Source organism: Podarcis melisellensis (assembly GCF_964234715.1).
Source record: "Podarcis melisellensis genome assembly, chromosome: 14".
Classification (NCBI taxonomy): Eukaryota; Metazoa; Chordata; class Lepidosauria; order Squamata; family Lacertidae; genus Podarcis; species Podarcis melisellensis.
The window spans coordinates 49,849,282-49,864,772 of NC_138546.1; the positions used below are offsets into that span (position 1 = coordinate 49,849,282).

General features: G+C 47.2%; 1 protein-coding gene across 3 annotated transcripts in view; it reads left to right on the forward strand.

Annotated features, from left to right (window-relative positions):
- OTUD7A (OTU deubiquitinase 7A) overlaps window positions 1–15,491 on the forward strand; it is a 129,923-nt gene that overhangs the window by 43,361 nt on the left and 71,071 nt on the right. Inside the window, exon 3 of one of the 3 annotated variants that reach the window (XM_081887632.1) lies at window positions 1,883–2,014. The exons of the other annotated variants lie outside the window; for them this stretch is intronic. The gene's annotated coding sequence lies outside the window, so the exon portion shown is untranslated. The remainder of the gene's footprint in view (window positions 1–1,882; window positions 2,015–15,491) is intronic. 3 annotated transcript variants of the gene reach the window in all.

A 15,491-nucleotide genomic window follows, 5' to 3' on the forward strand; every position in this document is an offset into this window, starting at 1 on the left:
ACCGTCCAAGCCGTGCTATCTGTACTTGCATGTTGTTCGTGTAGTTCTGTTCAGTGGCGGGTGCAGGGGGGGCCGGCCGCACCGGGCGCAACATCTGGGGGTTTGGGTTAGGGGGCACAAATCCACGGGTTAGGGGGCGCAAATTACTTGCCTTGTCCCGGGTGCTGACAACCCACGCTACGCCACTGGTTCTGTTGAACTTTAGGCCTATGTGTAAACAAGCATTAGCAGAAATTGCATCAGTGTTTTCCACTAGGGTAAAATGTGACTGCAGTGCCCCCACCCATGCTATTGTCTCATTTTTGATCATGACAGATAGTCTGTGAAAGACAAAGCTCTTTTTCTTCAGCTAGTTTGTGAACTAAGTTTCATAATAAGATCATTTTAGTTGGGATACATCTGTTTACTGGAAAGCAATTTAACATTGTGAGCTACTTCCTGACAATTGTGGTGTTTAAAGCAAGGATGCAATATTTAGTATAGATACCCAGCTTGGTCTGCCTTGACAAAGTTGTTTTCAATGTGGTCAATGAGTAATGTGACTTCATTGGCATATCTTTAATTGATAACCACGATAGGTTAAGGCTATCAATAAATAAGAAGCGAAGTGTTTAGATTGCAATGAGAATTACTTAAATTTGTGGCTGATGTGACATTGGAACCAGGAGCTTCCCGACTCACTTTTAGCCATTACCCTATACCGCCTCTAGTGGATTAAATCAATGCAATTAATCAACTTGAGTTTTAGTCTCAAATTGCCACAGGTTTGATAGAAACTTTTCTGGAATCTAGTATTTGTACATTCTTAGCTGTTGCATCCATACTTGCTCTAAAAAAATACTTTGAAATTACACTGGATTCAAATTTGTGCAACATTTATCCACAATATATATTTTTCATACGAAGATCAGGTCTAGAATTTGTGAATTTGCCCATGCTCAGGTAGGAGCCTACCACTTAGGGCTTTCATATTCATTTTCTCTCCTCCACTCTTTGTTAGAGAAATCAATTACTGAGTGTTTTAAAACTGAAGGTCTAATCCTATTGCTGTTTTTAATTAGCTTTGCAAAGTGAACATAATAATCAAATTAGCATTGGACAGAGAAAGCTGTCACGTGGGAGCAATACCAGTGAAAGATTTTCAGACATTATTTTGATGTACATATTATTGTGCGTATATTTTTCTGCCGTATTTAATAGGGAATTAATGCTTTTAGTTATCTAGCTATTGAGTGTGGTCTGAATCCAGAGAGCATTCAAAGCTCTCTTCATTTTTGCCCTGACATTATCTTATCATTACTTTTAGCACCTGCTGCACTGTCATCACACAACACAAGCGGATTTGTTATCTCCCTTATTTCTGGTTATGGAGATGATACAGGAAAATAAATACATATCTCTTCCTGAGCCCAGTCTATACAACTCCATGTACACCACTGAAATGATACCTGTCACCTACTAATAGATTTTAGTAGCCAGCTAGACTACAGTCTTGAGCCAGAAATACTGGAACAGCTAGGAAAATGTTTCCTAGCCATTTGGTTCCAGGCAAATCCCTCATGAATGGACATGAAATCACCTGTACTTGATGCAAGATCCCACAGCAAGCATTTGAGTCATTCACCTCTTGGTTTTTTATGCTTTCTTGTCTATCTATTTACTGTTCTAGACAGTTGTCTCATTTATTGTTTGTATGCTGCAGCTGCAAAGCAAGAATCAAGCATCTCTTACTTACTACACTGGACAGCCAGAGAAGCAAAGGCATGGCAGAGAATTGATTATTCATATATGCAGCTGAATCCCAGATGCTGCTTGTCATTCATTAAGCTGAATATGGTAGCGTGATGAATTTCATACTAACAGGTACTCTGTTTCGTTACAGATTTCTCAGGGGACACAACTTATTCACACACTCTACTGTGATAAAAATGAACTGTTGTCTTCATTGAAAAGAAGTGGTATAAGGTCCATCTAACACATGCCGCCCAAAACTGTTACTTAAAGTCGACTGAAAGTAAGTCAAATGGACCACTTACCAATAGCTTTAATAATCTCTCTAGCTATTTTGGGATGAAGAGGAGACAGCCTAAACAAGTGGACTAATTTTAGCAGGTTAAGACAGCTGCTGTTTATTCTTAAATAAAACATATTGAAGAAATAGATCCCAGAGAAGGAAATGAACATTTGCCCCTTGTGACAAGCATTGTCCCAAACCATGTGACTGTAAATCAGTGGTGGTGTCTCTGTGTTAACTGTTTTATTTTAATTTTTATCCGCTGCTTTTCTTTCTGGGATTCTAATATGTTCAGTGCATTAGATTGATTATTTATTTCTGTATCATCCAATCTCATCTCAATGATTTAACACAACTTGCAACAGTTTGGGAATCCTCAAAAACTAAACAAAAATGATGTATACGGTTTTTTATTTTTATCTCTCAAAGTTGTCTTCAAATCCCCACGACGGGGTGAGCTCCCGTTGCTCGGTCCCTGCTCCTGCCAACCTAGCAGTTCGAAAGAACGTCAAAGTACAAGTAGATAAATAAGTACCGCTCCTGCAGGAAGGTAAACGGCGTTTCCGTGCACTGCTCTGGTTCGCCAGAAGCAGCTTGGTCATGCTGGCCACATGACCCAGAAGCTCCCTCTGCCATTAAAGCGAGATGAGCGCTGCAACCCCAGAGTCGTCCGTGACTGGACCTAACGGTCAGAGGTCCCTTTACCTTTACTCTTAATAAGAAGAATATGTTGCATTGTATCCCACAGAGCAAAATATAGCAGAGAAAAAGAGGCGCATTAAGAAATGCTTCCTTGGAGGGAAATTTTTGGTGGCAAACTTTATTTGATGTTCATTTACAACCAATTCATATTATATTCTTTCCAGACACAAGAGTTACACCCACAACATACATTTAAAGCACATCTATAGCACTTTAACAGTCATAACTTCCCCAAAGAATCTTGAGAACTGCAGTTTATCCACCACAGAGCTATAATTCTCAGCACCAGTAATAAATTCAAGTTGTCAGGATTCTTTGGCGGAAGGCTTGCGTGTTAAATGGATGTAGCTGTCTCCTAGGAGTATGAATTTGAACGGTTTATCTGTGCAAGCTCAGACTATCAGTGGGCTACATAAACATCGGGGCTTTTTGCACTGCAGTTTCTCAGGGAAGGAGGTAGGATTGTGTTCAGAATGGGTGGGATGTTGGTACTTCTTTATTTGGACAGAGAGATCAAGAAAGTGAAGAAAATTAAGCTCACATGGTGTGTCATATAAATCAGTAGTCAAATGTGTATATTTTATGTTTCAGAATAGTAGTTTGATGCATTGTAAAGCAAAATAGCAGGTTATTGCCTTTAGCTGGTGCTTTGAATCTCATATTAATTATCCCTCTGAAACAAATGAACTCTACTGATAATGAAGCACAATAAAATAAGCAAAAGGTTAAAATAAAAAAAAATCCTCTCTTTAAAAACAAAGAAGTGATCAGCATGTAATCTGAAGAGCAATTTGCTCTCATCAGGGAAAGTAACTAATTTTGGAATATGGCTTTTTAAAGCGACTCTCCAGCAATTTATAGTGTGCCTGTTTTTGAAAATGGATTAAATACCTCTTCAGATGAATAATTTGAAGAGAAAATGATTTACTTGAGAGCTAGGAGGAATTTTTTTTAGCTCCTAGACATTTAAAAGGGAAAAATGCTGTTCATTGATACTGAGTTTAATGTATGTTAGGATGAAACAGCATGAAGGTTGTAGCTCTACATTGCTCCTATTCAGGGCTTATTACTCCACCAGCTCTTAACTAAGCACTCTAGCAGACTTCTCAAACTTATTTGCCCTACTGCCCTATTCTCGGGGGGGGGGGGGAATTACTCATCGCCCCCCCCCCCTGGAAAGCTACCTTCTTTAAGCGAACAAACAGAAAGATGCAGTGACAAATGTGTGTTCTTTTATGTATCTAAAACCCATGGGGTGGACTGGAGTGAAGCCTGCCTGCTCAGTCCAATCTGCCCCAAGGCCAGGGCTGGTGCTGCAGCCCGCCTACCACTGGCTAAATAGGTAGAGAAGCTGTGATCCACTTTGTGGGCCTGGGGTAAGCCAAAAAGGGTTCACGGGAAAACTCCTTGCCTCCAGCATGACCGCTGGATCACAGGAGGCATTGTCGCCGTCCCACAACGGTGCCTGACCTGGCAGTAGGCATCATTACAGAACAGGTGAAGCATGTACAAACAGGTTTTTTAAATTCTCTTCTCTTCTTTATGCTTCCACCGCCCACTTATTTTTATTCAATGCCTCCAAATTGCAACCAAGGCTGCAACCGTCCCCTGGATTATTCCAGCAGCCCCTAGAGGACAGAATCACTCACTTTGGGAAGCACTACACTGTAGTGTTAATGGCAATGCTAGAGATAGCAATGTAGCTCTCCAGTTTGGGACTTGCTAGTTTAGCATATCCTGCAAGCCATGTGATTTTTGAAGGCTTATGGGCTGATTTCTAATCTGAAACCCAAATGATTTTTGTGCCTTAGAGTGCAAGGATTAATACCCCACAACAAAATTTGCTCCTCCCCTCCTGCCAAATGTTGGGTGAATTCTAAAGTGCTCAGGTTTGGGTCTGGTTGCCTTGGACTTTCCTTTAGCAGTGTTGGTTTGAGACATTAAACCTTGCTCCCTTTTTTCATAGGAAAGTTGGGCCTGGCTACCAGCCTTGAGCCTAAGCTCTTTGCTGCTTAGACATTTTGGGATGCAAAGGTGGCCTAAAATAATGAATAAATAATAAAACGAATAAACATTGAGTGGGGAAGTAGAGGTTTGGGGAGAGTAAGAAACGACAAATTGTGTCCTTTTCCCTCCTCCTGAAAAACAGGACCACCTGGCTGCTGCTCCTCCTATGTCTGCTAATACTTGCTGTGGTTTGTGAGTGCACACAATCCACCTCCTACTTCAATCTTGCCATGAAGGGCATGAGATACCTGTGGGGAGGCTTGAGTGCTAGGAGTGATCTTTCTTTAGCCCCTTTTGCCAAAAGTGGTTCCTGCTCCTGTCCTGGGGAGTGATTCGTATGCCTTCATTCACATTTCTCCCATGGCATGGCCTTGTAAGTGAAGGACATGTTAAAGAGGTTGGAATGCGAGGTAGGAGACCCATTAGTGGAGTCACTAAATGGTCCTCAGCACGTGAGCAAATGAGTGAATGAACTGTTGCTTGGCAACAGGGAGCATTCCTGCTCAAAATCGGAATACCTTTCTTATCTGTAAATCTTTCTGTGCAGCACTGGACTGCTTGTGTGAGGAGCATGTTCACTCACTACACAGAAGGTTAGTAGCACTGGGTTAGGGATGGCTCAGAAGTCAGAGTAAGTTCATAAATTCATTATTATTTGATGTCAACTGTCTTAGGTTCATTGAGGAATGGCAGGGTATAATTATTTGAAATAGAAGGTTGGGACATAATATTTGTGGGAGAGGAGACACTATAAAATAGGGTATTTATTGATCAATGAGAGTACTTAGGTGAGCTCAGGTTTTTAAAGCTGTGCAGTTTATCTTGAGTTATGGATATAATTTCGTTACACTCAGAAATAATGGTTTTGGTGGTTTTATTCAAAGTTCACGTAGTTAACTACATGCTTAACTATTTTCATATGGTAGGTCTAGGGTGATGGGTAACAGACAGAGTGGTGTTTTGGCGTAGGAAGACCAGAAACCATACCTGACATTTTTTCAACCCTGGACTTAAAGACAGTGATGAGACCTGTCACTCATGTCACATGATTCACATTTCCATAGAAATTCCATAGAAGATTGAAAAGATTTGCATTGTCAGCAAGCTGGCTTCAGCAATTGCTAGTCCGTTTGACTTCTGCAGTTCTGTGTGTAATGTGAAAGTTAATACACAAACTATCTTTGCATTTCTGAGAGGGTGAGTTGGAAAATGTGGGTCTCTACCTGCAACATATTTGAATGGGGCTATAATATTGCTATTAGTAGTAGCAGTAATAAGAAGTAATTGATGTACTAAATAATACTAACATCACTTGTTAGTATTATTTATTACATTAGCGTCTCGTGCTTCAAAAGGGCAGCAGGGGAGGCTTCTAAAAAACACTAAGCAGTAAACATACAAAGTGCTGTACTTATATTCTAAGCAGAGTTAGTCCCTGCCCACAGGTCCACAATCTAATAGATGTGAGATTGGAATGGAGAAAAGAGAAAGGACTTCTTACAAAACAGCTAATAAGAAGGACTAAAAAGCAAACATCAGAAAGGGAGGGGGTGGGAAGTCAAGAAGAAACTTTGTATGTTAAAAAAATGTATATGATTATAAATGCTTTGAAATATTGTTGGATAATGTCACGGCCACCCAGGACGGGTCCCAGCTCACAAGAGACCTCACTCCGTTGCAGTTTATTTACAGGAAAAGTTTATTGAAGATTTCTGCTTCTCGTACAGTTCAGCATCGTGGCCGTACGTCTGTCACGTTAGACCGCTGAAGTCCCCTCTGACTCCTCCCCTCTTCCACACCAACTTAATAGCCTGGCTCTAGACCACCTCTTCCTCTCCTTTCTTTTCCGCAGGGTCTTCCTGCCCCCCTGGGTTCCCTCTCTCCGTGACTCGCCTGAGGCTGAATCCTCTGCCGCCTCTTCCCCCCTCCTTCTGGCTTTAGGGCCGGGCTCCTCCCCTGAGCTCTCTCCACTTCCGCGCGCCTCTACGTTTGAACTTGGCGCGCGTACGTTGCTGCTGACCTTTCTTTCGACCGCTACACCACCCCTTGTTCTGCTCTCCACCCTTTCCGGCTGAACACCTTGCTCCAACCCCCTTTCTCTGTTCTCTCCTAATCCTGCTCCCTCCGAGAGGCTGACGACTCCACCCCCTTTACTCCGTTCCGGCTGAGACGCCTCTTGCTCCGTCTGTCTTCCACTGGGCTCCTCTCCGCTTCTCCCTTCTCCTCCCTTTTGCTTGATTAAGGTAACCCCCTTTTGAGAATCCTCTGACTCGCTGCTCAGACTCGTGGATTCCCTCAGAATTCCGTCATCTTCTTCCTCATCCTTCTGCCCCTCCTCCCACTCGCTCTCCGTCTCCTCTGTCATCTCCTCCTCTCTCCCAGAAACCCTGACATCCATCCCCCCCTCGAAGCCCCCCCTTCCCCCCTCCCGCTCGCCGGGTGCAGGTTGAGGAAAACGTGGTTCTTCCGGGGTCGGTTCAGGATACAAGTTGTCCACTTCAACGTTCTCCTCTGTCATCTCCGTATATGTGTGTTCGAACTCGGGTTCCCCACCCACAGACCTCACAGTCTCTTCCTCCATCACTGCTTCTCCTGGCGCTGCCTGCCAAGGACCTACCATCCATCTCTGACTCCATGCCTCCCTTGGCTGATCCACCCACCAACAAGGGCCTGTCTCCTCCCCCCCCAGTCTCGGATCCCTGGTCGGGCTTGTTTCGGGCGTATGGCCCTCGGGTGAGGAGAAACCCTCGAACGTGCTGTCTGACAAAGTGGGCGTGAAAAGCCAATCATCAAAATACTCCTCGGGCATGGGCTTGTGCGGAAAAAGTGCATGGAACTCCTCCTTCAACAGGGGTTCGTCCAACGCGTAACCCGGCACCCAGCTATTGGCAGAGGCCGGAGTGCCTTCCCTGGCTAGAAAATATTCAACTCCCTCCTCCCCCCATCTCGAGTCCAGTATCTCTGTGACCTCGTTAAGAGGTTCTGGTCTTGGCGATTCCCCCCCCTCAGGCGCCCTCCTACGTGGCTCTGGGAGTGCTCCTGACTCTTGAAACCTGTGTGGGGTTTTGTAGGGAGTGAGCACCGACCTATGAAAGACCGGGTGCACCCTGGAACCCTCCGGAAGGGCTAGACGAAAAGCCACCGGATTGATCTTAGCCTCAACTTGATATGGCCCTAGCTGCCTGTGTCCTAACTTCTTCTTGGCCAATGACCTGGCCGGCATCGCGTGGGCTGCTAACCACACCCAGTCCCCAATCTGGATGTCCTCTCCCGCCCTCCTGTGCTTATCGGCCTGCACCTTATACGCCTGTTTTGCCAGCTCCAAATGTCTCCGCAGCTCCTCGTGCACCTCTTGCAACTCCGCTGCAAACTGGTCGGCATCTTGAGGCCCCCCCCCTCCTGGTGCCGCAAATCTCGGGAAGGTTCTGGGATGACGGCCATTGTTCGCGAAGAAAGGCGTCACCCCGGTGGATGCGTGTTTCGTGTTGTTGTAGGCGAATTCAGCCATCGGCAGATAGTCCACCCACGCCGCAGGTCGCTGGTTGGCGTAGCACCGCAGGTACTGCTGCATGATCGCGTTGACCCTCTCCGCTTGACCGTTGGTTTGTGGATGTCTCGCCGATGTCAGGTTGATTTTGACGTGTAAGATGCCCAGAAGCTTTCGCCAGAAAGTGGAAACAAACTGGCGCCCCCTGTCGGACAAGACGGACTGCGGAAGTCCATGCACTCTGAAGACGTGATCGATGAAGAGCTTTGCGGTCTGTTCTGCCGTCGCCACCTTGGCACAAGGGATGAAATGCGCCATCTTGGTGAACAAGTCCACCACCACTAACACCGCCGTCTTACCTCTGGAGCTGGGCAGGTCCGTAACAAAGTCCAACGCTACCCTCTCCCACGGTTGCTGCGGTGTCTCCAGCGGTTCTAGCAATCCCGCCTGCTTCTGGTGCACTGGTTTGGACCTCTGGCAGATATCACACCTGGCGACGTAGTCCGCCACCTCTCCTCTCATCTGGGGCCACCAAAAGTCTCTAGCCACCAACTCCATCGTCTTCTCTTTGCCGAAATGGCCTGCACTAGGGGCGTCATGCAATTGTTGCAGAACCTTGGCTCGAAGATCGTCGGTGGGCACGTAAAGGGCACCCTTACGAGTCAAAAGTCCATCTTGCAATTGGAACTCATCGTTGTCTCGCGACCCTCCGCGTAGCTCCTCCATCTTGGACTGTGCAAACTGATCCCTTTGCAACGCGCGTCGCACCGCGTCCAGGTCGACTGCGATGGTAGCGCACGTCCACGCCTGCGGTGCGAAAATGTGCTTTGCTGCGATTGGAGCTGCTTCCTCCAAGTATTGCGGCTTTCGGGACAGCGCGTCTGCAATAACATTGGAGTCTCCTGGGATGTATTCTATTTTGAAGTCGAAATCCGCAAAGAACTCCGCCCAGCGCATGTGTCGCTGGGTCTGTAACTTAGCCGTCCGCCAATACTCTAAGTTCTTGTGATCCGTGCGGACTTGCACCGTGTGCTTGGCTCCTATTAAGAAGTGTCGCCACGCTTTGAAAGCTGCATGAATGGCCAACAACTCCCTGTCCCATATGGTATAATTGCGCTCCGTCTTGCTGAGCTTCCGGGAGTAGAACGCACCCGGTCTCCAGTTGCCTTGTGAATCCTCTTGCAAAAGAACGGCCCCAACCGCTCTGTCTGACGCATCGGTCTCTACCCGCATGGGTCTGCCGGGATTCACGTGGAGCAGCTGCTCTTCGGAGGCGAAAAGACCTTTAAGCGTCCGGAAGGACCGCTCCGCTTGTTCGGTCCAGACGAACTTCTTCTTCTTGGAACTGAGGGTGTCAGTGATAGCCGCCGTCGCGTTCGCAAAACCTTTAATAAACTTGCGGTAAAAATTGGCAAAGCCGATGAACCTCTGGACCTCTTTCCGATTTCGAGGGCTTTTCCAGTCCAACAGCGCTTGAACCTTAGCCCTGTCCATGGCCAGTCCCTCGTCGGACAACTTGTAGCCAAGGAAATCAACCTCTCTGACATCAAACTGGCATTTTTCCAACTTGGCGTACAGCCTGTGGTCCTTCAGCCTCTGCAGGACCTCCCTCACGTCCTTATCGTGATCCTCCGGCGATTCCGAGAAAATCAGGATATCGTCGAGAAAGCAGACACACTTCTTGTAGAGGAGACCTGCTAGCACGTGGTGCATAAATGCTTGAAAAACGAGGCTGCCATTTTGGAGACCGAAAGGCATGACTCTGTATTCGTATGTGCCCAGAGGGGTGAACATGGCGGTCTTCCACTCATCTCCTTTCCGGATGCGGATGAGATTGTAAGCTCCACGTAGGTCCAGCTTGGTGAAAATCTTGCCCCTCCTGACGGTCGCTAAAAGGTCGTCAATCTTGGGCATGGGGAAAGCTTTGGGCTTAGTCAAGCTGTTTATGAACCTGTAATCCACTATAAGCCTTTTTTGGGGCGTGTTTTTCTTCTTCACAAAGAACACAGGGCTGCCACCCGCTGCTTTAGATTCCTGGATGAAACCTCGCTTGAGGTTATGGTCTATGAACTCCCGAAGCTCTTGCATCTCGTCTTCCGACATGGAGTACAGCTTGGCAGCAGGCAGTTGCGCCCCTGGCACTAAATCAATCGCGCAGTCGTAAGGTCTGTGAGGCGGCAACTTGTCAGCTTCCTTCTCACAGAAAACCTCCAAGAAGTCCTGGTACTTGTGAGGCACTGTTTGCACCATACCCAGATGCAACTGCTGCTCGGCTTCTCCTCCCTGATCGGTCTGAAAGCAATGCTGAGCGCAATACGATGAACAAAAGGTGATCTGCCGCTGGTACCACGCAACCGCGGGACTGTGCCTCTCCAGCCAACTCATGCCTAACACGATGGGTGTGTCCGATAAGTGGGTGACATTGAAACTAATAAGTTCTCGATGGTTGCCAATCTGCATCATCATGGGAGGGGTTTGCTGCACCACTTGCCCCCCCAGCAACTTCCTGCCGTCTACCGTGACCACGTTTAGAGGCGTCGTTGCAGGCAGGAGCGCCCTGTTGTGCTGCTTAACGAACTGCAGTCCCACGAAGTCGGCGTTGCTTCCCGAATCGATCGTTATTGGAACCTCGAGGAGTCTCCCATCAGGCAACTGGAGTGTTGCTGTGAGCAGAACTGCCGGTCTGGGAGGCAAAGGGTCCACGCTCTGCAGTGATGCTGGGGGCTTGTCTACAGATCCGCCTGGCTGAGCCCCAGTAGCTCTGCTTCCAGCCAGGCACTGTCGTTTCCCTGAAGCTGCTCCCCTGGTTGCACCTCTGCTGTTACAGTTGCCAGTGCTGCAGTGTGCTTCTGGAGCCTCTGGGGGCACTCTTTCGCCATATGGTGCGCACTGTCACAGATGTAACACTTCCTGGTTCCTCTAGGAGGCTTCGCTTTGGCTGCACCAGGGACAGGGCTCTGGGATGGCTTCTGAGCCCTAGCACCACCAATCTCCATTGGCTCCTCGCTGTCCTTCCCCATTGGCGAGGGGTGCGCACGGCTGAAATCCCTGTGCACAAAAGGGAGAGTCCTCGCTTGCGCACGCGCTTGGGGCCCGTCCTCCTCGTGCCACGGACGTCCCTCATGTCGAATTCCAATAGCTAAAGCCCGTTGCACCACGTCTTCTAGGGTCTGGGGTCTGTCCCCCCTAGCGATCTCATCCTTGATGGGGGGGCTCAATCCCTCCCAAAAAAGATCTCTGACCGGCTTACTGTCCTTTGGCCAATCTAAGGCGGTGAGCAATGCAAAAAATTTAGAGTGGTATTGGCGCACAGTCGCTTTCCCCTGCCTCAGCCCGTGCATTTGACGGCGCGCAATGTCCACATCCACAGAGGATTGAAAACAAGAATCCATCGCTTTGATGAACGCAGTTGAATTGCGACGGGCCGGTCCATCTTCGCGCCACAGATTGCGTAGCCAAGCCCTGGCCTCCCCATGCAGGTGCGAAACAATGAACCCCACTTTCTCCTCCTCATCTTTAAAATCGTGACGGAGTAAATGCAGTGCATATACGACGTCCGCTCTGAAATTGGGATAGTCTTGCAAGTTGCCATTAAAATGCGGAACCAGGGCACCCCCCCTCCGTCCAAGCGCAATGCCCTCCGCTCTGGAACCTGGGGCCCCCGCCCTGTCCGCGTGTTCCCACCTTGCCTGCAAATCCTGGCACGTCTTCTCCAAGTCGTCATTCTTCTTCTGCGAAGCAATGACTGCCGATGTGAGAGCGGTAACCTGATCCCGCAGTGCAACCAGCTGCTCCTCAGCGCTCATGGCTGCTCCCGTTCGTGAGCTTCGCAAAAAAATTTTTTTGCTTTCAGAGAGGGGACTTACTGTCACGGCCACCCAGGACGGGTCCCAGCTCACAAGAGACCTCACTCCGTTGCAGTTTATTTACAGGAAAAGTTTATTGAAGATTTCTGCTTCTCGTACAGTTCAGCATCGTGGCCGTACGTCTGTCACGTTAGACCGCTGAAGTCCCCTCTGACTCCTCCCCTCTTCCACACCAACTTAATAGCCTGGCTCTAGACCACCTCTTCCTCTCCTTTCTTTTCCGCAGGGTCTTCCTGCCCCCCTGGGTTCCCTCTCTCCGTGACTCGCCTGAGGCTGAATCCTCTGCCGCCTCTTCCCCCCTCCTTCTGGCTTTAGGGCCGGGCTCCTCCCCTGAGCTCTCTCCACTTCCGCGCGCCTCTACGTTTGAACTTGGCGCGCGTACGTTGCTGCTGACCTTTCTTTCGACCGCTACACCACCCCTTGTTCTGCTCTCCACCCTTTCCGGCTGAACACCTTGCTCCAACCCCCTTTCTCTGTTCTCTCCTAATCCTGCTCCCTCCGAGAGGCTGACGACTCCACCCCCTTTACTCCGTTCCGGCTGAGACGCCTCTTGCTCCGTCTGTCTTCCACTGGGCTCCTCTCCGCTTCTCCCTTCTCCTCCCTTTTGCTTGATTAAGGTAACCCCCTTTTGAGAATCCTCTGACTCGCTGCTCAGACTCGTGGATTCCCTCAGAATTCCGTCATCTTCTTCCTCATCCTTCTGCCCCTCCTCCCACTCGCTCTCCGTCTCCTCTGTCATCTCCTCCTCTCTCCCAGAAACCCTGACAGATAATAAAAATGATATTAAAAAAGAGAAAGAAGAGGAAAGAGGATGGACAACTCAGAAACTGCATCACTTTATAGGAAACCTCAGTTGTTGTCAAGAGGTGTTTTTTACCCAAGTCCATGGCAGGGAGACAGGATCAAATTCCCCTACCTCACCTTTGGTCCCAAGACGGCTCAGGCTTCCTTGTGGACATTGTTTACATAAAAAATGCACATTAATTACCTTAGTGGTTCTTGTTTTTGGGGAAATAAAGCCGTGGACCCCCTCTCCAGAAAAATGGACATAAACACATACAAAATTGCATTAGAAATTTATTTCTTTCACAGACCCACTGCATCCCATTCATGGTTAAAAATCCCCAAATTACATCAGTACAATTAATGCCACATTTAGTTTGGCCCTGAGTTTCTCACGCTTTACTGAAGCTGGATCCCTATTCCTGCCAAGCCTCTCTCTGCAGGGCCACAGAAAAGCATGTAATTTTAGTGCAAACAGTATTTTATCTCTAGCAGGTTTTACCATGACACTTCAAGTGAAATGGATACAACCTGCCATATTACCTTAGTAGCACTCTCACAGTGCAAAAAGTAGTTGTCTCATATTCAGATTTTATTAATAATAACAATTACTAATAATAATAATAATAATAATAATACCCCAGCCACTCTAGGCGGCTTCCAACAGAATATTAGAACATGATAAAACATTAAACATTAAGAACTTCCCTAAACAGGACTGCCTTCAGATAGTTTATTCCTTGACATCTGATGGGAGGGCGTTCCACAGGGCGGGCATCACTACTGAGAAGGCCCTCTGCCTGGTTCACTGTAACCTCACTTCTCGCAGTGAGGGAACCGCCAGAAGGCACCTCAGTGTCCGGACTGAACGATGGGGGTGGAGATGCTCCTTCAGGTATACTGGGCCGAGGCCATTTAGGGCTTTAAAGGTCAGCACCAACACTTTGAATTATGCTTGGAAATGTACTGGGAGCCAATGTCTGGGAAATGTACTGGGAGCCAAAGGATCAGTGTTATATGGTGATCTCTCCCAGCAGCTTCATATAGATGTTAAAAGCGCGGGGGGAGGACGGAACCCGGAGGCACCCCGCAAGTGAGAGCCCAGGGGTCTGAACACTTATCCCCCATCACCACTTTCTGGACATGGACCAAGAGGAAGGAGCGGAACAGTATAACAGTGCCCCCAGCTCCCAGCCCCTCTAGACTGTCCAGATGGATGTCATGGTCGATGGCATCAAAGGCTGCTGAGAGATCCAGCAGAACTAGGAAACAGCTTTCACCTTTGTCCCTAGCCCGCCAGAGATCATTGACCAGTGCGACCAAGGTGGTTTCAGTCCCATGATGGGGCCTGAATCCTGACTGGAAGGGAGTCAAATGGTCCCATGTGGCCCCTTGTAAGGTCGTGTTGGCATGGATGTTAAAATCCCCTAGGACAACCAAACTACCGGTAGGTGTCTCCAGGAGAACATCCGCCACGACCTGAAGCAGCTCAGGCAGGAAATCCTTGGTGCAGCGGGGAGGTCGGTGCACCAAAAGGAATCCTGTACAGTGGTACCTCGAGTTAAGAACTTAATACGTTCTGGAGGTCTGTTCTTAACCTGAAACTGTTATTAACCTTTTTTTTTTAAAAAAATAATCTTTATTACTTTTCAAACTTACAAGAAAAGAAAAAAGAAAAGAAAAAGCAGGAGAAAAAGACAAAATAGAGCAGATAGCAAAAAAAAGAACAAAAGAAAAAACAATACAATAAACAATACAAAACACAACCTTAACGCTAAATTGAACAAAACAAAACAACAACAATTTAAAAACATATAGCATGCCATTTCATTACTCTATCTTTCATTCCCTTATTTCATCGACCTCCTCTCACCTCCCTTTTTGTATTCCACTTCTGTTACTTGTTTCAGCAATTCCTTTCCATCTTTCTCTATTTTTATCATTATGAATATCTTAACATATTTTTAACATTATTTTCCATTAATACTAAAGTACTTATTTATACTTAACTCCTTATAACATTTCTGCTAAAGCCATAAAGTTTCATTCCAACAATTTTCAAACACTCATTAATTTTACAATATTTCTATATACAAACTTTAAACTTTCCCAATCTTCTACCACCATCTCTTCTCCCTGGTCTTGGATTCTGCCAGTCATTTCCGTCCATTCCATATAGCTCATCAACCTGGAGATCTTCTGTCTGAGGCTCTTAAATCTTTTCCAAGTCCCTTCTGCAATTCTTCTTCATATTCTTTGATGCTGAAGATGCTGAAGAGCAAGTCTCGGGGGGCCCCGACCCAACCATGCCCCATTCCCTCTCGACAGGCCAGCCAACTCTCCACAGCTAGAACCAAGGTCCATACAATATCTCAAATCATGTTTCAAGGCTCCTCCAGATCCAAAGGCCCCCACAACTCCAATCACCTCCTGACCCAGATTCAGGACCCAAAGGTCAGTAAATCCCTGCATGAAAAAGTCTATCCAACCTTCCTTCTCCAGTCCAAGCAGGGCTCCAATCTTCAAATTCTGACTTTTTCTATATTCATTCAGTGGTACCTCGGGTTAAGTACTTAATTCGTTCCGGAGGTCCGTTCTTAACCTGAAACTGTTATTAACCTGAAGCACCACC